The sequence below is a fragment of the Oryx dammah genome, unplaced genomic scaffold (assembly GCF_014754425.2).
Source record: "Oryx dammah isolate SB20612 unplaced genomic scaffold, SCBI_Odam_1.1 HiC_scaffold_17, whole genome shotgun sequence".
Classification (NCBI taxonomy): Eukaryota; Metazoa; Chordata; class Mammalia; order Artiodactyla; family Bovidae; genus Oryx; species Oryx dammah.
Genome location: NW_024070201.1, coordinates 12,124,947 through 12,147,178, shown reverse-complemented (window position 1 = coordinate 12,147,178; position 22,232 = coordinate 12,124,947).

The following is a 22,232-nucleotide window of genomic DNA, read 5'->3' as shown; positions in this document are numbered from 1 at the left end:
ATTTTAAACTTAGATGGGCCTCATAATCTTTATTAATTCACACTTTACAAAATAGGAAACTTATATACAGAGATATTAAATAGAAGGTGAAAGGTCACAGAGAATGAAAATGAAATGACAATGAAAATCTGGGTCTTCCCACTTCCAGTGAAGTGGGTTTTTTCTCCTCATGTTTTCTTTTTTCTTTCCTTTTTTAACCACTACACTGGCCAGCTGTCTTCTCTCTGCTCAGCTTTTTTTTTTTTTTTTTTCCTTTTGGTTGTAAGAAGCAATACCTAGTACATGGTGGGTAATCACATTAATTTGTGATAATAATGGCATCTGTGTTTTGCCAGGTTGAGTTATATAGGAAACTATCTCTCTGGCTCACCATTTAATTTCTTCTGCAATCCTGACTCAGAGGAGAGATTATAATTTTATAGCTTTACATTCTGTGATCTGATGAGTATTTCTATTAAAACCCTGGAGTCCCATCATCAAATCAGCTTGCATGCAGTTACGTTTCACGAAGAGGCTAATGGAAGTTCATCCTGAATGTAGGTTAGAGAACACAGGATGAATACTGCTTATTTCTCACATCATTCTTAGATTGCATCTGTCTGCATTTTAAGTTGTATGTCTTGAAAAACAAATTTAGAGTTGTCCAGTTAGATATCTGGAAGAGAAACCCTGATTTAAATGTCTAGTTATACCTCTCTGAGCCAGTCTCATCCTCTCCCTGCTCATTTTTCTGTCTTTGTTATGAGGATTTTCCTTATATACCTGCCCTCCAACTTACCTTACAGGAATGCCCTGAGGACTACTGTGGTCACATGCATAAAAGTACTTGGTGCATAAAGAATGACATCAATTTTTTATTTTGATTAATCTCATGAGATGTAATTCATGACTGCATAATGTGACATTATACTGCAGTTTCAAGAGTTAAGTAAAAACTTATACAAAGCTTTCTCTGCTTCAAAATTGTTCAGTTCTCATAAAGAGATGAATAATGTGGGGGAAACAAACAGGCTTTCTCCAAAGTTGGCAACAACTAAATCAAGGAAACTCACAGAACATCATTGACTGTTCAGAGTAGAAAGCACCTAGACCAGAATTTGGTATTGCAAATCTCATACACCTGCCTGCTAAGTCATTTCAGTCATGCCCAACTCTTTGTGATCCTATGGACTGTAGGCCACCAGGTTCCTCTGTCAATTGAATTCTCTGGGCAAGAATATTGAAGTGAGTTGTCGTGCCCTCCTCCAGGAGATTTTTTCTCAATGCAAGGATTGAACTTGTGCCTCTTATGTTTCCTGCATTGGCAGGTGTATTCTTTAACATTAGGGCCACTGGGAAGCCTGGGAAGTTGTACCATCTCTGGCAGATGGTAAAGTAACATCTCCTTGAGTATTTCAAGGGATGAGAACTTCACTACTTTCTAAAACTGTCACTGTTGGACAACACTCAAAGTTACAAAATTCAATCAATGATGGAACTGGATCTTACTTACAATCCATGATAAATATGTTCTTTTTTCTTCTCTTGTTGTTGTTGTTCACTCTCTCAGTAATGTCTGATCTTTGCAACCCCATAGACCGGGATTCTCTGTCCTTCACCATCTCCCAGGGCTTGTTCAAACTCATGTCCATGGCGTTGGTAATGCCAACTGACCATCTCATCCTCTGTCAACCCTTTCTCCTCCTGCCTTCAATGTTTCCCAGAATCAAGGTCTTTTCTAACAAATTAGCTCTTCACATCAAGTGGCCAAAATATTGGAGTTTAAGCATCACCATCAGTACTTCTAATGAATATTCAGGATTGACTTCCTTTAGGATTTACTGATTTGATTTCCTTGCAGTCCAAGAGATTCTCAAGAGTCTTCTCCAACATTACAGTTCAAAAACATCAATTCTTTGGCGTTCAACCTTCTTTATGGTCCTACTCTCACTTCCATACGTGAGTACTGAAAAACCATAGCTTTGAATATATGGACCGTTGTTAGCAAAATAATGTCTTTGCTTTTTAATACACTGTCTAGGTTTGTCATAACTTTACTTCCAAGAAGCAAGTGTCTTTTAATTTCATGGCTGCAGTTACCATCTGCAGTGATTTTGGAGCCCAAAAAGTTGAAGCCTCTCACTGTTTAAACTATTTTTCCATCTATTTGCCATGAAGTGGTGGGACAGGATGCCATGATCTTCATTTTTTGAATGTTGAGTTTTAAGCCAGTTTTTTCACTTTCCTCTTTCACCTGCATCAGGAGGCTCTTTATTTCCTCTTTCTTTCTGCCATAAGGGTGGTGACATCTGCATATCTGAGGTTATTTATATTTCTCCCAGCAATCTTGATTCCAGCTTATGCTTCATCCAGCCCAACATTTTGCATGATGTACTCTGCATAGCAGTTAAATAAGCAGGTTGACAATATACGACCTTGACACACTCTTTTCCCAATTTGGAATCATTCCTTTGTTCTAACTGTTGCTTCTTGACCTATGTACAGATTTTGCAGGAAGCAGGTGATAACAGGTGGTCTGTATTCTAATCTGTTTAAGAATTTTCTACAGCTTGTTGTGATACAAACAGTCAAAGGCTTTGACATAGTCAATGAAACAGAAGTAGATTTTTTTTTCTGAAATTATCTTGTTTTTCCTATGATCCAACAGATGTTGGCAACTGATCTCTGGTTCCTCTGACTTTTCTAAATCCAGCAGGAACATCTGGAAGTTCTCTGTTCACATACTACTGAAGCCTGGCTTGGAGAATTTTGAGCATTACTTTACTAGCATGTGAAATGTTTGCTGTTGTGTGGTAGTTTGAACACCTTTGGCCTGTTCTTCTTTGGGATTGGAAAGAAAACATCTTTTCCAGGCCTGTGGCCACTGCTGAGTTGTCCATATTTGCTGGCATATTGAGTGCAACATTTTAACAGTATTATTTTTAGTATTTAAAATAGCTCAACTGGAATTCCACCACTTCCACCAGCTTTCTTTCTAGAGATGCCTGCTAAGGTCTTCTTGACTTCACACTCTTATATGTCTGGCTCTGGTGAGTGATCACACCATCGTGGTTATCTGGGTTATGAAGATATTTTTGGATAGTTTTTCTGTATATTCTTGCCACCTCTTCTTAATATTTTCTGCTTCTGTTAGGCCCATACCATTTCTGTCCTTTATTGTGCCCATCTCTGCCTGAAATTTTCCCTTGGTATCTCTAATTTTCTTGAAGGGATCGCCAGTCTTTCCCATTCTATTGTTTTCCTCTATTTCTTCTCATTTTTCACTTAGGAATGCTTTCTTATTTCTCCTTATTATTCTTTGGAACTCTGCATTTGGATGGGTATATCTTTCCTTTTCTCTTTTGTCTTTTCCCCTCAACCTATCATTCTTCTTGTATTTTTCTTTTCCAACCAAATCTGGCACTGTCAGGCATTTTAATATTCTTCTGTGATCCTGAATAAAGATCCCTATTTTTTTTTATTCCTCTATCTACTCTGATTCTTGTTTTTTTGTAGCCAGTTTTGTAAAATGTAGTCCACAAAACTTAATCAAGCCCTATGGAAGATTGTGGGCTTTCCTGATGGCTCAGCGGTAAAAAATCTTCTTACAATTCAGGATATCCAGGTTTGATCCCTCGGTTGGGAAGATCCCCTGGAGAAGGTCTTGGCATCCCGCTTCAACATTCTTGCCTGGAGAATCCCATGGTGGGCTACAGCCCATGGGGGCCTTGTGGCCTACAGTCTACAGGGATGCAAAGACTCAGACACAACTGTAGTGACTTAGCATACACACATAGAAAATTGTAGGCATGTTTGGACACCATGGAAGTTTGTCAATTGACTCCTTTAAAGAAAGGAACCTGTCAATCAGATGTGAGGAGAAATTTAATTGACAGCTTTAGCTGTAGCAAGTTTGAGACCTGTAGCAGAATTTGAGCTGAGTCCAGGTTCTTTGTCAACCTTGACTAGTGACTGAACTTGGTAAAGTACTATGGCCTGATCATTGCTGCTTAATGCAGAACTCCTCCATAGGCAATCTATGTACATGAGGTCACCCTTTAAGTGTTAGTTGCTCAGTCATGCCCAACTCTTTGCAACCCCATGGACTGCAGCCCACCAGTCTCCTCTGTCCATGAGATTTTCCAGGCAATGATACTGGAGTGGGTTGCCATTTCATTCTCCAGGGGATCTTCCCAACCCAGAGATTGAATCTGGGTCTTTTGTACTGCAGGCAGATTATTTACCAACTGAACTACAAGGGGAGCCACTGATTTATTAATTTCCAAGCTTTTTGTCAAAATGAAAGTGAAAATCTCTCAGTCGTGTCCAACTCTTTGTTATCCCATGGACAATAAAGTGCATGGAATTCTCCAGGCCAGAATACCAGAGTGGGTAGCCTTTCCCTTCTCCAGTGGATCTTCCCAACCCAGAAATTGAACCCAGTTCTCCCACATTGCAGGCATATTCTTTACCAGCTGAGCTACAAGGGAATACCCTTAACCAGCCTGTTTTCATTATCTTCCCATTGTGACTTCACCTCACTTTTATCTTCAACACTTGAAACCATTTTTTCTGGCTTTGGTCTTTGAGTACAATTAAAATCAGCTAGTACTATAGTCTGTTTATGATCTCTTGAAATTCAAATGTTGAAATTCTAACTTTGGAAGGGGATGGTACTAGGAGGTTGGGCCTTTGGGAGGTAGTTACATGATTGTGGCAAACTACATATGTGGGATCAGTGCTCTTGTAAGAGAATCCCCACAGAAATACCTCACCCTTCCATCAAGTGAGGACACAGCAGGAAGTTGCCAGCTATCAGCCAGAAATAGGGCTCCCACCAGAATGTGATTATGCTGTCACCTTGATCTTGGATTCTCCTCCCTCTAGAACTCTGAAAACTGAATTTCTAATCTTTGTCAGCTATTCAGTCTGTAGTACCCTGTATTTGTTATAGAAGCAAGAAAGACTAAGACAAGACAATCTAAGACTAAGACAATAAGTGCTCCAACTGGTGATATTCTATAACCTTGGGCCACAGAATAAAGATTGCCTAGAGGATAAAACCAAGAAAATATATAATCAACATGAAATATAAGTGAGAACCATACCTAGTTGCTTTAAGACACTAGAAAACATACATCAATCTACAGTATATAATTTTTTTACAATAATTCTGAGAAAGAAATCTGTGAGAAAACACTTCTAAAATGTCTACTAAATTCCAGGAATTGACCCAGGCACTGACCATTATTTATTTGTGCCTTTTTGCAGACATGAGATGTGATGCCTTGAAAGGTCAAGTGACTCAATTGAACTTGCTTAACAATAATTGAGTAAATATGTATGTCAGATACAAAGTTTTTAACTTCAAAATTCTTATTTCTGTACATAAAATATTATCTCTTCTGAGACATAGTAGTAGAATTTTAAGGACTTTATTTAAGGGATAAAATTCTACAGTGCCATAAAGATTGGAGTTTGGAAGACTGCAAGTGAAAAAAAATCAATACCTGCCCCTTACCCCTTCTTTCTTTTAAAGAAAGTGAAAGTGAAAGTCGCTCAGTCATGTCTGACTCTTTGTAAGCCCATGGACTGTAATCATTGCAATTCTCCAGGCCAGAATCCTCGAGCGAGTAGCCTTTCCCTTCTCCAGGGGATCTTCCCAATCCAGGGATCATCCCAGATCTCCCGAATTGCAGGTGGATTATTTTCCCAGCTGAGCCACAAGGGAAGCCCTCTTCCTTTTAAACCTCCTATCAAGGTATGCTCTTTAGGCAATGAAGGGATTAAAGGAACTTGATATGTCTAGTGTGGGATTTTTATCTACTCATATAGATGTTTGAGATTGTAGCCCCAATTTCTATACCTCAGTTTCCCCAAAGATAGAATTCATATATGGCTTCCTGAATCAAATAAGACTGGGAATTACTGAAGAAAAAAATCTCAAAATAGCAAAAGAAAATTAGCTATGTGTTAAAAATGTAACTTGAATCTTCATAAGGGCAAGATATTCATTTCATAGAATATTTTAAGAATATTTTTTAACCTAACAAGCAATAAGAGAATGGCTAACACAGGACTGAAACACATATTCAGTAGACATTTTCTGTAATGGTACAGATGGACCTATTTGCAGAGAAGGAATAGAGATGTAGACATATAGATTGAACATGAGGGGATGGAGGAAAGGATGGGTGTGACGAATTAGGAGATTGAGAATGACATACATAAATTACCATGTGTAAAATAGCTAGCTAATTGGAACCTGCTGAATAGAACAAAATGCTTACTTAGCCTGGTGCTCTGTGATGATCTGGAGGAGTGGAATGGGGTGAGTTGGGAGGGAGGTGAAAGAAGGGGGGATATATGTTTATGGAGGGATTGGGGGCAGTAGGAGAAGGGGACGACAGAGGAGGAGATGGAAAGATGGCATCACTGACTCGATGGACGTGAGTTTGAGTGAACTCCGGGAGTTGGTGATGGACAGGGAGGCCTGGCGTGCTGCAATTCATGGGGTCACAAAGAGTCAGACATGACTGAATGACTGAATTGATAGTTTAATCACTTCATTGTAAAGCAGAAAACACCACAATATTGTAAAACAATTATACTCTAATTAAACAACAACAACAACATCAAACACACACACACACACTGATTTTAGAGTAATAGTTTGGGAACTTCCCAGGTGACATTGGTGGCAAAAAATCCACCTGTCAATGCAGGAGACACAAGAGATGCAAGTTCAATCCCTGGGTCAGGAAGATCTCCTGGAATAGGAAATTACACCACATTCCAGTATTCTTGCCTGGAAAATTCCATGGGCAGAGGAGTTTTGGCAGACTAAAGTATACAACAGTTTTGACTCTAACAGTAAAATTATAACACCAAAAGAGATTATTTGTTAAAAAACACTGAAAAGACAAAGCAAAGCAGAAATAACAGCAGTATGAAGTGCTCCAAAGATGTGAAGAAAAGTTTAAAAATGTAAGAGACGAGGAGTATAGGAAAACTAATTCAAGTACACCATTTCTTCCTTTGCAGGATGTCTATTTGTGACTCATAGATAATTTAAAGATCTATTCAATTAGCAAACTAGACATGAGTGTGCCTACATCTGCCCATGCAGCTGAAAGCAATAATCTCTGTACTGTGGTATTTTTGTTGATAAAAACTTTCTGTAGCAGGTGAAAACGAATTTAGTTTTCTACAGAGCTGTTGAGAGGGAAATGAATCACAGAGAGGAATCTTTAGAGATTCAAACAGGGCAAATAAATCTGTGGTCTGGAGTGGAAGCCTAAGGCACACAGATGCCACACTCAGAGGCAGAAAGTGAAATATTCAGCTGCAGTCTTCCCACTTTGGTTTAAATCTTTGGTATTTACAGAAAATGTATATCAAGCATATGAGTTCTGCTCTCTACTTGTCCTTTGCAACTTTAACCAAGGTTGTTTCCTACTTCCTGCAAGCTAAACTCTTCATGAATGTTCTTGAACCATTTGTCACTCCAGAAGGCTAAGTTAGAGATTTAATGAAAAAAGGTGCTCATTCGAAATTTGTGAGAGGTAACTGAACTTTATACTGGTATTTCTTTCAGGCTGAAATCAGATGAGATTTTATTTTAAAATATAGTATCACCTCTTTTCACTGATTCCCTAGCAAGTAATTCAACATTTTAGATAATGCTATGTCATAGAAATCTTGGATATTGGACAGATGATTTTTATTAAAGGCTCTTGAGCTAAAGAAAATGCAAGGCCTTTTAAAATCCCAGTTGTTATCTATTACCTCTCCTGCAGATAGATTGCCTTGAGAGAAGTAGGCACATGAAGAGTAGTTCAAGCATAGCCTATCCATTTTGTTGACGTTATAGCTTTTCTATTAATTCATACAGACATTAAATATTCAATGCCTGCCTTATAAATTAGTAAATAGAGGATATATGAATATGCATTTCATTTTATGCTCCCTGGGATAGCCATATGAGACCAACCATTTTATTAGTGATGCAAGGGGACAGTAGTTATGTGTTCATATTTCAACACATAAGAGGATTTCTGTATCTTGCTTGGGAATTATTAAAATATATCTTAATGTATTAGGGGAAAATGTTTCAAGTTGTAATTTAACCTGTTAATTTTTATAAGTGAGGAAGAAGGGGAAAAAAACTTTTTCCTCTCTTGCAAAATTTTAAAAGTTTCCAGAAGGAGACATTATATGTTTACTCTTTATCAGGTTTGCTTTTATGTATGCTCATGTTTCAGTTCTTCTGACTCTCTAGATTAGTCTGTGCATGTGTGCATACACATCTGTTACTAACTTGTTTTCCCAGTTTATGGAGGAAAAATAAACAGACTAAAACCTAAACTTTCAACGCTCATGTTTCCACATGATGCGTCCTACTTTCGAGATGATGGACTTTTATTTAGCCTCCCCAAATATCATTTCCCCATCTATAAAAATGGTGAAGAAGATAATTCATCAATGGATTATTGGTGGGTTTAATTAGACATCTTTTGTTTTAAGATGAACGAGAATATTAATTCTTAATGAGTTGCCATGGGTCCCTGAAATACCATGAACACATTTTGAATACACCACTAAATTTTGTGGTACAGCATTTATTCCCCCCCTCCCCCGCATACAACGGAGAAGTCATACAATGCTGTGATATTTGCCATTGGAATGTTTTGTAGAGCTGGATATGCATTTTGGTGTATAGCAGGAAGTCTCAGTTGCTCTAGAACAGTATTAGATGTTAACTGAAACATATCAGACATTTATCTTCTAATTACTTAAAGCTACCATATGGGCAATAAAAAACAACCCAAACCTAACAATATATAAATCAAGGGTGACTGTATGATAGATACAGATGTATTTATAGACATTGTGAGATGTGTTTATGATGTAGCAATATTAAGATTGGAATTATGGGTGACTTGTGGAATGTAATTTTGAGTTCGTAACTCCTTCAGATATGTTACTAAATATTCTAATATGCTTCAGTTCAGTTCAGTAGCTCAGTCCGACTCTTTGTGACCCCATGAACTGCTGCAGGTCAGGCTTCCCTGTCCTTCCCTAACTCTCTGAGCTTGCTTAAATTCATGTCCATTAAGTCAGTGATGCCATCCAACTATCTCATGCTCTGTTGCCCCCTTCTCCTCCTGCCTTCAGTCTTTCCCAGCATCAGGGTCTTTTCAAATGAGTCAGTTCTTCACATCAGATAGCCAAAATATTGGAGCTTCAGCATCAGTCCTTCTAACGAACATTCAGGACTGATTTCCTTAAAGATGGACTGGTTTGATCTCCTTGCAGTCCAAGGGACTCTCAAGAGTCTTCTCCAATACCACAGTTCAAAAGCATCACTTCTTCAGTGCTCAGCTTTGTTTATAGTCCAACTCTGATATCCATACATGACTACTGCAAAAACCATACCTTTGACTAGATGGACCCTTGTCAGCAAAGCAATGTCTCTGCTTTTTAATATGCTGTCTAGGTTGGTCATAAACTTTCCTTTCAAGGAGTAAGCGTCTTTTAATTTCATGACTGCAGTCACCATCTGCCGTGATTTTGGAATGACTGATGCTGAAGCTGAAGCTCCAATACTTGTGGCCACCTGATGCAAAGAACAGACTCATTATAAAAGACTCTGATGCTGGGAGAAGAGAACAACAGAGGATGAGGTAGTTGGATGGGAGAGTTGTAAGACTATCCCAATAAAATAAAGTCTGTCTAATACGCTTAGAGTATTTAAAATTGTTCCATGAGCACAAATTATTTAGCTTACCAGAATATATGCACAGTTCATACACATTAGATAGTAATTTTACTTCATTTTCCTTTTTAATTTCCTTCCCTCTCCTCCAGAAAATTTTTGCAAGACTAGCTTATAAGTATATGTATTTCTGTCTCTCTCCCTCTTCCTCTCCCTTCCCCTCTCTTTCTCTTTTTACTACCACAGCCAGCAAATTATTTTATTTTTACTTTGGCCTTTCACTATTTTATTAGATTTTTCCTTCTATTTCTAAATCATAACGAAAGCTAAGTCAAATGCAATAACTCATCTGACCTTCTAAAAGTATTTTTGATTTTTCTTAAAGGAGTCCAGTACAATTTGTCTGTCAGTACCCTCCCTCATTTGACCTTTTTGAATGTTCCATCTAATGAAGATGAAAATGTAAAGCAGCAAACATAGTGGTTCTGAAATTGGCTGACTGTCTTTTAGGACTCACTTTTTTTTTTTTTTAGCCAAGAAATTTATGAATGTCAACTTTGGTTCTTTCAAAATCACTAAATTGCTAACAATAACATTTGCTTTTGAAAAGTTCCAACAGTCATCTAGTCCAACAGTTATAAAGTGGAATTGCATTTATGACAGAGTAAAGAGTAATTGGTGAAAATAATAAATTTATAAATTGCATATAATTACATGCAGGTGGATATTGTGCTAATTTCTCTTCTGTCATGAATGAAAGCATCCCTGAGCAATAACAGCTCATTTTCTCTGCATTCAATCATGATTCACAAAGTAAAGTTACTGCTGTTATGGGATAATCAGAAGATAATTATAACATCAATAATTATGGAAAAATAAAAATAACTCATAAACTAATAATGACTATTTTTAGCATTCAAATCTGCTATATTTGATATGTTTACTAAATTCATGGTGGATATGAAAAAAAAATAATTCATGGTATTATTAACACTAATTTAAAAGGTCAAAGCTTAGGTATAATTCTTAAACCTCTCTTTTGATTTATCCTCAGTATGTAAGCAATCACAAAATCCTTTCCATTAAATATATAATATTTTCGTTCTAAACATTTCTTGATTTTGTCTGCTCCTCATCATCTCCTCTGACACTGCCTCTTTCAGGTTAGACCACAATCTTCAAACCCAGTATCCTTTCCAGTCCTGATTTGTATGTCTGGAATCCACCCTCCTGCCACTCTTGCTGCCATATCTTTCCAACCCTTCCACGACTCTTTCTTAAAATACACTTATGAATCAGTGCTCTCTCAGGAAAAGGTTTTTCTGATTCCCAAGACAAGGTCAGATCTGTCTGCTATATTATCTTTTAGCACACTGTACTTTATCTTCATTGAATTTGTCATAGTTTAAAAATATTTGCTTCACTAATTGTTCAGTTAGTATTTAATACTCCCACCATAATCCTGGTATTATTTTTTCCTGTTTTTATGTGATCTAGCCATGGTGATGGGTAAATAGGCACTTAAAAGTGTCTGTTGATTGAAAGAAATGGTAAATTACTAGATGAACCCTTTATATTACTATATTTTATTCAGTTAGTCACTGGTATTTACTTTTATTATAGAAAATCAATTTCAAAGATGCTTTTGTGTATTAATAATATTAACAAATACTTCTCTTTAGAATAAAACAATTATTTATATGATGAAGACTAGGTGTAGTTTATAATACTTCTAATTTTCTGCACCAATCATGACTTTATGCAAACATATGTATAGTAATTTTATTAAATATTGTCAAATTGTATACAACACATACATTTGTAAATGTTTTAAAACTGTATGGGTTGGAGAAGACTCTTGAGAGTCCCTTGGACTGCAAGGAGATTCAACCAGTCCATTCTGAAGGAGATCAGCTCTGGGATTTTTTTTGAAAGGAATGATGCTAAAAATGAAACTCCAGTTCTTTGGCCACCTCATGCGAAACGTTGACTCATTGGAAAAGATTCTGATGCTGGGAGGGATTGGAGGCAGGAGGAGAAGGGGACGACAGAGGATGAGATGGCTGGATGACATCACTGACTCGATGGACGTGAGTCTGAGTGAACTCCGGGAGTTGGTGATAGGGAGGCCTGGCGTACTGCGATTCATGGGGTTGCAAAGTCGGACACGACTGAGCGACTGAACTGAGCTGAACTGATAACATTTATGATATATGTCATGTATACATACACCTTTTTAACTTAATAATGAAGATGAACAAATAAACACCTTAGAAATCAGTTTGTTATTGTTGGGTGTTCAGGTATGTAAAGGTTTTATTGTATCAGCTCTTGACCTTGGTATAACTGTAAGAAGAGTACTAGGATAAAAAATATAATATTTGAGTACTAGTTCTAGTTTTGACCTGAAATAACTTTGAGATATTAGGGAAATCACATTTTTAAGAGTCAACTTCCTCATTTATGACTTAGAGGATTAGACTTCTAGCTATGTTAGGTACATTTATACTCACAGTACTTCAGCCTTTCTTTGAATTGGACTAAAACTTTTACAACTCATACTTCCAAATAAACTTTAAAATATTTGAGTAAAACGGCAAGTGAATGGTGAAGATTTATACAAGTATTGTAAAATATTTAGAAAAACATGACAAATCAACATGGCTTCCTTATTGATAACTGAAAACTCAGTTTCATTGATTGCTGCTATTTAGTATGTTGTTTTAAATTTTAGAAGAAATAATTTAAGCTGAGTTTTAAAAAATATCATTAGAAATTAACTTAAAATGTGAAAAACACAATTTTGAGGTTTTCTGGGTGTCTACAAGTTATGTCATTTCTTTATTAATTAAATCTCTCCAGTGGGGGGGGGGGGAAAGACCGAACATGTGGTTGGATGTTTACTAGGGGGTTGGAGTTACTTAATCTTTATGAGATTTCCAACAACTTAAAAAATCAAAGCTCAGGGAGGGAATTACAAATCAAATGAAAATTTTCTTTAAAAAAGAACTAGGTATTGCTGGATATCTGAAATGAAAGGTATTAAAATTAAAGACAAAGTCAAACTATGAATAAACATGCCATTTTATGTTTATATGGCTCTCATTGCCCTTAACAGGTTTCAAAAAGAAGAAAAGTCTCAAGAATATAAATGAACTTGACACCTGTTTTTGACATGTTTCATACTTTTAGAGGATTCAGAATCTCTTCCAAATTTTTAGTTCTTCATCATTGTTGGGAATTTCAGTAAAATTGCACTCTAGGGGAACCAGGCTGACAGTTTCAGGGATGTATTTGTTAATAGCTTATTAAAAAAAAAAAAAAGATTTACTCTCATTGACCTTAAAACAAATATGGCAGCTTTCCCTTTTATTAATTAACATACAAAAAGTTAGAGTTTGATTGAGATTGTGATGATTATTTACCATCTTTTGGTTCTTTTCTCAAGAAGCATCCCAGTGACAGCCTTAATATGCTTCGTAGTAGAAAACTCAGTGCCTGGCTGGGATTATGTCCAGGTTTTTGACAGCTGTATATATCATTTAAAGGTTGAAAGGTAGGAGACAGCTTCCAGAAATAATGACTACCTAGATATCCGATAGTCATCTTAAAACAATTTAGTTAGACAGAGTTGGGAGGCAGCCAGGAACTGAAATTGAAGATGCAGAAACTAATGGAATAAGATAAGGGTTGTAAATCACAAAAATCTGCATGTCATTGGTCTTATACAGCAAGAAGATTGAACGATGATTGACAAGATATATATATATACACACACACATACATATTAATTTGAGGAGATAGAGATTTGAATGAGCTAATAGGATATGGTCACCAGATTAAATGAAATATTAAAATAGTTTTCTTTTTTAAGCCAGAAAATAGGGTAACTTGATGTAATATCTTGAGTTTTAAGGTCCTGTGTAAATAACCACCACTGAATATTCAAGAAACACAGATATTTAAAAAAAAATGATATGCTTATTTGAAAAAAATCTCAAAGGGTAGTAGTTGCATATCAGCTCATAATGAGTCTGAGACTTTATGTATGTTTTTAAATAAATTCATACAATTATAATACCATTATTTTTAGGATTACTAAAACATTTAGTGACGCTTCCATAAATTTTCCATGATCTCTTATAAAAACAAATATATCAATAAAATTTGGGAAAATAAGTGTGAAGAATTTTTATGAATTATGCAAAGTCACATAATGTACACATCCTGTAAAATTAGAAATTCTAATTTCTATTATCAAACTAATAACATTATCAAATTAATAAGCAGGTTTATACATTATGCTCTATTTGCTGATTACATGGATTTATTTGCTTCCATTCTACTCATTCTTGGTATCAATCAAGATCAATCTACATATATTTTTTTCTTTCTTCCTAAGAAGAATGTAAAAGGACATTAAATAAAGAAGAGAAAAACTGTATATTGGTTTCTTCTCTAACTTCAGTGCTTACTGTTTCATTCTTGATATGACATGTTTGTGATTTTTGATAAATGACTGAAAAATTGTTTGGGTTCCCTGTGTTTCCAAAGCACTTGGGAAAGTTTTCTTAATGGATGTCATACTAATTGAATCCACGTGCTTCTGTACTTTGCATAGTAGTGATGCATTTTCTTTTAAGTTGTAGCAAGAGACAGGGACAATAACTTTTTTCTACATTGAGCCAAAGCAGTGCAGGTAGAATGATGATCAGAAAACAAGCTGTATGTAGTCTACTTTTCTTGTGAAAACTTGTCCACATTTCAGTACAGAAGGGCAATGATTCCAAATATAATATTTAAAACAAAGAAGAAAAAATTGAACAGCCAGTGTTCAATAACTGTGCAACAGCACAACAATATCTGTGCATTCTAGCACTAAGTTTTGTAAGTAAAGTGTAAGACATGGGACAAAAAACAATACAAATATTTAAATGCAAAGAGATGATGGTGTTAAAGTGCTATACTCAATAAGCCAGCAAGCTTGGAAAAGTTGGCAGTGGCTACAGGACTCAGAAAGGTCAGTTTTTATTTCAGTCCCAAAGACAAGCAGCGTCAAATAATGGCCAAACTACCACACAATTGCGCACATTTCACACACTAGTAAGGTAATGCTCAAAATCCTTCAAGCCAGGCTTCAACAATACATGAACCGAGAACTTACAGATGTAAAAGCTGGATATAGAAAAGGCAGAGGAACCAGAGATCAAATTGCCAACATCTGCTGTATCATAGGGAAAGCAAGGGAATTCCAGAAAAACATCTACTTCTGCTTCATTGACTGTGTGCATCACAAAAAACTGTGGAAAATTCAAGAGAATGGGGAAACAGACCACCAAATGCCTCCTAAGAAACATGTAAGCAGGTCAAGAAGCAGCAGTGGGACATGGAACTATAGAGTGGTTCAAAATTGGGAAAGGAGTATATGAAGGTTGTATATTGTCACCCTGCTTATTTAACTTCTGTACAGAGTACATCATGTGAAATGCTGAGTGGGATGACAAGATGGAATCAAGATCAAGACTGCCAGGAGAAATATAAACAACCTCAGATATGCAGATGACACTACCCTAATGGAAGAAAGTGGAAAGGAAATAAAGATCCTCTTGGTCAAAGAAAAGAGTGAAAAAGCTGGCTTAAAACTCAGCATTCAAAAAAATGAATTTCATGGCCTTTGGTCCCATCACTTTATGGCAAATGGATGAGGAAAAAGTGGACATTATGACATATTTTATTTTCTTGGGCTCCAAAATCATTGTCGACAGTGACTGCAGCCTTGAAATTAAAAGACACTTGTTCCTTGGAAGAGAAGATATGACAAACCGGAACAGCATACTAAAAAGCAGAGACATAATTTTGCTGACAAAGGTCTGTATAGTCAAAGCTATGGATTTTCCAGTAGTCATGTCCGGATGTGAGAGTTGGACCATAAAGAATGCTGAGAGCTAAAAAATTAATTGATGGTTTTGAATTGTGGTGCTAGAGAAGACTCTTGAGAGTCCCTTGGACAGCAAGGAGATCAAATCAGTCAATCTAAAGGAAATCAACCTTGAATATTCATTGGAAGGATTGATGCTGAAGCTAAAGCTCCAATACTCTGGCCACCTGATGGGAAGAGGCAACTCATTGGAAAAGACCCTGATGCTGGGAGAGATTGAGGGCAGGGGGGAAAAGGGGTGGCAGAGGATGAGATGGCTGAATAGCATCATTGATTCAATGGATGTGAGTTTGAGCAATCTCTGGGAGATGATGAAGGACAGGGAAGCCTGATGTGCTGTAGTCCATGAAGTCACAGACATGACTTAGCCACTGAACAATAACAGAGACAGGAAAGAACTTTTAAGAATAATCCACCTTAATGAGGTGCAGGTGTAACCCACACTGATAGTATGTAAACAAAAAGAAATTCACTCAAGGAGTGGAATTAAAGTGAAGCAAGGAAAGTATTCTAATAGGATTAACTACAAGTTTTTACAGAATTATAACTGAGAAAAATTGTCTTAAGTTTACATAGTTTCACCCATGTCAAATCAAACTTATCTAGATTTTTTTGAGGGCTTAAATTGTGGTTTTTAATGTATCTAAAATAACTTTATTTATAAATAAATTAAAACTGATAAGGTATATTCTATTTTTGATTTGAAATTTTATAAGGGATAATTCAAGTTTTACTTTATCCAATTCTAGCATCTTGCTTTATGCATAGCAAATATACACCAATTTGGCTGATAATGTTAAATTGGTTTTCCATAGTTTCCAAAAATAGTATTTAGAAAAAAAATCATGCAACAATCACTTTAATAAAACTCATTCTTATTTGGGGATTCTTACTGCACAACATTTCCAGTATAGAACTAATGAAATGAAATTGTCTCCACAGTTGCTGCCAAAAACCAACAAGAAGAAAATGTTGTTTAGCCTAGGATGTGGAAATGAGGAGCAATGTTGGCATTTTAAAGGGGGAAAATACATTTGTTAGAAGTACATTCACACATAGGTCTCAGGGAACTTATTTTGAATGAAATTTGAAGAAGGTGTTTTCATGAACCACTTAAAATTCACTGCTTAGATGTATCATACAGTATGTCATTTTTAGGTTATTTTGGTTTCCCTCATGTGCTTTGCTGTTATTTCCCCTACACAAGAACCTGATGTTTTCATTTATCATATTTCTCGTATGATTTAGTTTGAGAATGTTATGAGACACAGTATTTTTATCTGTTACACAAAAACCACTGTTTATTTCCCACTTTATTATTTGAGAAAAAATAGATGACTATATGAATTTAACTTGTACAGTTTTGACACTAATAATCAAGTTTAATTCTACTATGTAACATCACAGTATCCTATCTCTTAACACCTTTTCTCTTAGTTTGCATTAAAGTCCATAAAACTAGCTCACATCCATATTTTCCCCTATTTGTATCAGTATTTAAGAACCAAACATACTTTCTCATGTATGTAACTGTCTGGATAGGCTACATTATACTTTGGAAAAAAAAAAAAAGCCAAAATTTCAGTTGCTTAAAACAGCAAAGGACTGTTTCTTTATTTCTAACTCATGGTCTATGTATTTGATATATATGCCATGGATTGGCTGGTATCTTTTTGTGTGTGTGGTTGTCTTCCTCACATTGGGGACCAGAATAACAAAGCAAAGGCAGTCACAATTTGGAATACTCACAGCCACCTCGGTAGGCAATAATTATAATAATAAAGCATAGCAAACTGTATGCTCATTAACTTAAATTAAATTAAATTAATTAAAATGAGATAAAAAGCTGGAATATTATTGAATTGTCCAAATTACCAACACAACATGTAAATAAAAACACTATTTGTGAATTAATGATTTGTCTCTAGTATCAACTACTCATAATTTCCTGTGTGCATGTGTGCATGAGTGTGTCTGTCTAAAGAGAGAGAGTGCCGGAATCAAAGAGAGGCACCTACCATTTATCTGGGACATTGATCCTGAGGGCACTAGGTCTAGAGAATACATCTGACAAATATGGCATATCGCGATTATTATTTGTGCTTTGTCTCAGATTTCATAAGTTACATTTGTATTAGCCAAACTCATTTAACCTAGGCAAGTAAAATCAGCCTGCCCTCTTTCCCCCTTCAACTCATCTATTCTTATCCCCTGGAGCTTGCCAAGAGGGGTCACTTTCTATAATGGAAAGTTCAAGTCCATCTGGAGACACTCCTCAGGAAGTTCTAAAGAATAGAATAGAAGGGAAGATGGATCCAAAAGATCACAATGGCCCCACATAGAGATACCAACATAGTAAAAAGGTAAAGAAACCATAAATTAAAGTCAAGGTATTGTTTTCGTGTATCCTCCCCAAAAGCTACCATCCTTAGCAACAATGAAAATCATGATCTAAATTTGCCTATCAGAGCTGATGCCTATCAGAGCTCCTTCTCTATATGGGCATTGAAAATGTCTTGGAATTTTGAGGGGTTGTTTAAAGTTCCCTGCATCTGTTTTGAGTCTAGCCTATTAAAGCAAGGAAACATACTTGACATATGCTCCCTCTTAACATTAAGGGCACACCTTGCCACCCAGTGGGTTCAGAAACTCCTAGGTAAAAGGAAGGCAATTAACCTGGTGTGATAGGAAGCTAAGGAGGACAAGGGCAGACAGAGGTGACAAAAGAATTCATGAGCATCAAGGAAAAACTTGTATACAAATACCATTAACCTGAGAGGTTCAAGTCTTAACTTTTCAGAATTAATCTTGGTGCCAGCACTCAGTTAGGTACTTAGTTTACCTGTTAGTCCATAGACATATTGTGAATATTTCCTGGAAAAATACTGAATGTTTTAGAGTCTCCTTTCTTGTGGTTCTTACTCTATCCCTTTTGACTTCCCATAACAGAAAGTTTTGTTGTTGTTGATAATTTAGGTTTTCTGCCTTCTAAGTAATTTAATTGAGATTAGATTAGACTGAAACAATTAGATTGCCTAGATTAACACATTTATGTAACCAGCCTTAGCATTCCCTGAAACATGAAAACAATGAGAGTGAATCTGGAAAAAAAGAAACAATAATCACCACCCCACCCCTCCAAAAGAGTTTTTGCAGGCAAAATCATAATAATTATTTTCTATGACTTACAGATGTCCTTTCAATTTCATATTTTATTATTAGTATTGCTAGATTTTCAGTGCATGGTGTTCTAAAGTTATAACAATAATTAGTATACTTTAAGCTGTATGTGGTGATGCAATAGAGAAATAAAGTTTTAAAAATCAAGTTTTAATAACAACAGCAGTTCACACAATTAAACCAGTAATTCACTGAACTGCATCTTTTCCAAATTTCAAGCTTTGACACATCATGGAGTAACTTAATAGCCTACTGTTTTCACATCCTTGTTGATATCTTAAATTATTCAAGCATCTGTTACACCAATGAAATCAGATGTCTATTTCAATACATTTGTTTTCAGCACTGCAGTTGTGATCTGATTGCATTTTGTCTTTATAAATTTACGTAAATGAAAAGTCTTTATCTAATCTTTTCCAGTCATTTTTTTTCTCATGTTTGTATTTTAATAAGAGGTAGTTGTGAAGGGTTGATTTTCAAATTAATCTATCTAAAGATATATTCTCTTAACATTTCTATATACCTCCTTTGTCTCTCTCTGTCTCTGTCTCTGTCTCTGTCTCTCTCTCTCTCTTTTTTTTTTTTTTTTCTGTAAGAAAACCATACAAGTCAAAGAAAGGAGTTAACTGGTGGTTTGATAGTCTCATTAAACACTGGGTTCTTTGTCATTTTTCTTTTCAACATGAAACCAAAAGCACAGGAGTGAGTTTAAGGGATCTGGATAAACTTTAGCCAGAATATCTCTAAAATATTAACACTTTAGTGAGAATATTAAAAAAATATTAAGAAAAACAAACAAAAAAGCACTGAGCCTCAGTTTAACTACTTTGTTGATAAAATGACTCTAGACAATATACTTTTCATTAAGCTATGGTTTTTAGTAGCATAAAAATGAAACCTGTAAATACTTTCAACTGAAATAAATATATTTCTTAAATTCTAAGCCTTAGGGAAAATATTTTGAAATGTATTTATTTTTAGATCACACTAAAGAGCTCTTGGTTGATATACTTTAGATTTAAAATTTTAAGCTGACAGAAGAGTGACTGGTATGAAAAGGAAAGAGATATCCTTCTTTAAATTTTGTTCACATGATATATGATTGTCTAATGGACTATCCTTCAATGCTAAATCTTTTCTCTTATTATTGCTACCATTTTTATCACAGAAGGAAAAAAACAGGCAAAAAAAAAAGTCATTGCATATATCTATGAATGATTTGGAGTTCAGAAATTACCCTTTTTCCAGAAAAATACACATAAAAATTGCATTAAGTACTGATTGTATGAAAGCAATGTTTAATATAAAAGCAAATATTATTGAAGATTTGTAAATTCTCAATAAAAAATTATCAATATGTTTCATCAATTAAAAATGGTTATTTGAAAAGGCCTAAAAATACAAACAATGATGTTTGACACATTTAACAGGACCACAGAAGATTCTAAGTGGCTAATTTACTCTGTTTATTGTCTATAGAACAAGAAACATCAATTATTTTGTATTTGTGTCCTAGAAGTTATTAAAAGACTAAAAGGGCAGATAGAACTGGGAAAAGTTACTGTCAGAGTGAGTGGTTTAAAATAGTTTCATTAATATTTATTTATATTAAATACCTTTATAAATAATCTTATAAAAAACATGTTTAAGAGAATATTATCACTGATAGGTGAAGGGACTCAGGCTTGCATTTGAGCACATAGTCCAAGACAAGGAGAGATTCTACCTGAAACCAGGATTTCTGCATCTAAGGTTCATATTTGCACTTACTCATTGAGAGATTTCTCAAAAAGGAGACTTAAAGAAAGAAACAAGTGAGAGCAAACGGGTGGAGATGTTTAAAGAGGTTTTTTTTTTTTTTTTTTTTCATTTTAAGTTGAGTAAACAGTGTCAGCCTTAATTTTGGGAGGCTCCAAAATCACTGCAGATGGGAATTGCAGCCATGAAATTAAAAGTCGCTTACTCCTTGGAAAGAAAGTTATAGCCAACCTAGATAGCATATTCAAAAGCAGAGACATTACTTTGCCAACGAAAGTCTATCTAATCAAGGCTATGGTTTTTACAGTGGTCATGTGTGGATATGAGAGTTGGACTGTGAAGAAAGCTGAGCACCGAAGAATTGATGCTTTTGAACTGTGGTGTTGGAGAAGACTCTTGAGAGTCCCTTGGACTACAAGGAGATCCAACCAGTCCATTCTGAAGATCAGTACTGGGTGTTCTTTGGAAGGAATGATGCTAAAACTAAAACTCCAGTACTTTGGCCACCTCATGCGAATAGCTGACTTATTGGAAAAGACCCTGATGCTGGGAGGGATTGGGGGCAGGACAAGAAGGGGACAACGGAGGATGAGATGGCTGGATGATATCACCAACTAAATGGACATAAGTTTGAGTGAACTCCGGGAGTTGGTAATTGACGGGAGGCCTGGCGTGTTCAATTCATGGGGTCGTGAAGAGTCGGACATGACTGAGCGACTGAACTGAACTGAACTGAACTGAATAGCTAAGACAAAGGGGTAGGAGGAATGGATTGGAAAGTTTTCATTGTGTTTAGAATTCAAATTAAATTGGCAGCACTTTGAGGATGTAAAAGGGGATAATGTACAGAGAATGCAAAGGCTGTAGCTGACAATCTTAGGGACTCTTTAACTATGGTTTCGTTAGTCACACATTGCTTGCTCATGCTGCATCTTGTGCACTCTGAAGGAGGAGTTCAATCATCTTGCCAGTAGTTTCATTTCTTTCAGGTTCACTGTGTCAATTACTTGAATGATATTTAATTTTTATGTAAGGCAGTCAGGATGGGCCAAGAAATTCTTTTGTGAGAAACACATGAACAGGACAAATCTTGAATAAACCTAATTCACATTTGCTGCTTCCCTTGTTACAGTCTTGCTGGTTACGTCTAGGTAGGTACAGCTTTTCAAGAAGATGATTCATAATATATATCAAAATCTTTTAAAATGTCCATTTATTTACTTTTTTCAATACTAAGATGTTATGCAAAGTAAATTACTACACACTCATGTACAAAAATATAGAGGAGTATAACTGAGTAAGTGCAAATATGAACTTCAGATGCAAAAATCCTGGTTTCAAGTAGAATCTCTCCTTATCTTGGACTTTATGCTCAAACGCAAACCTGAGTTCCTTCACCTCCTGGAGAAGGGTGTGGCGACTCACTGCAGTATTCCTGCCTGGAGAATCCAAACGACAGAGGAGCCTGGCAAGCTACAGTCCACAAGTCTGCAAAGAGTTGGACAGGACTGAAGTGACTGGGCACACACACATGCAAGACATAGAACTGAAGGCCAGCGGGCACAAGCAATGGCTGATGCCAGTTCATAGCAGTTCTTGATAGCTGATTGTATCTGTCTCTTTCCAGTTGCAAATTCAGTGACCTCATACCATTAGCTC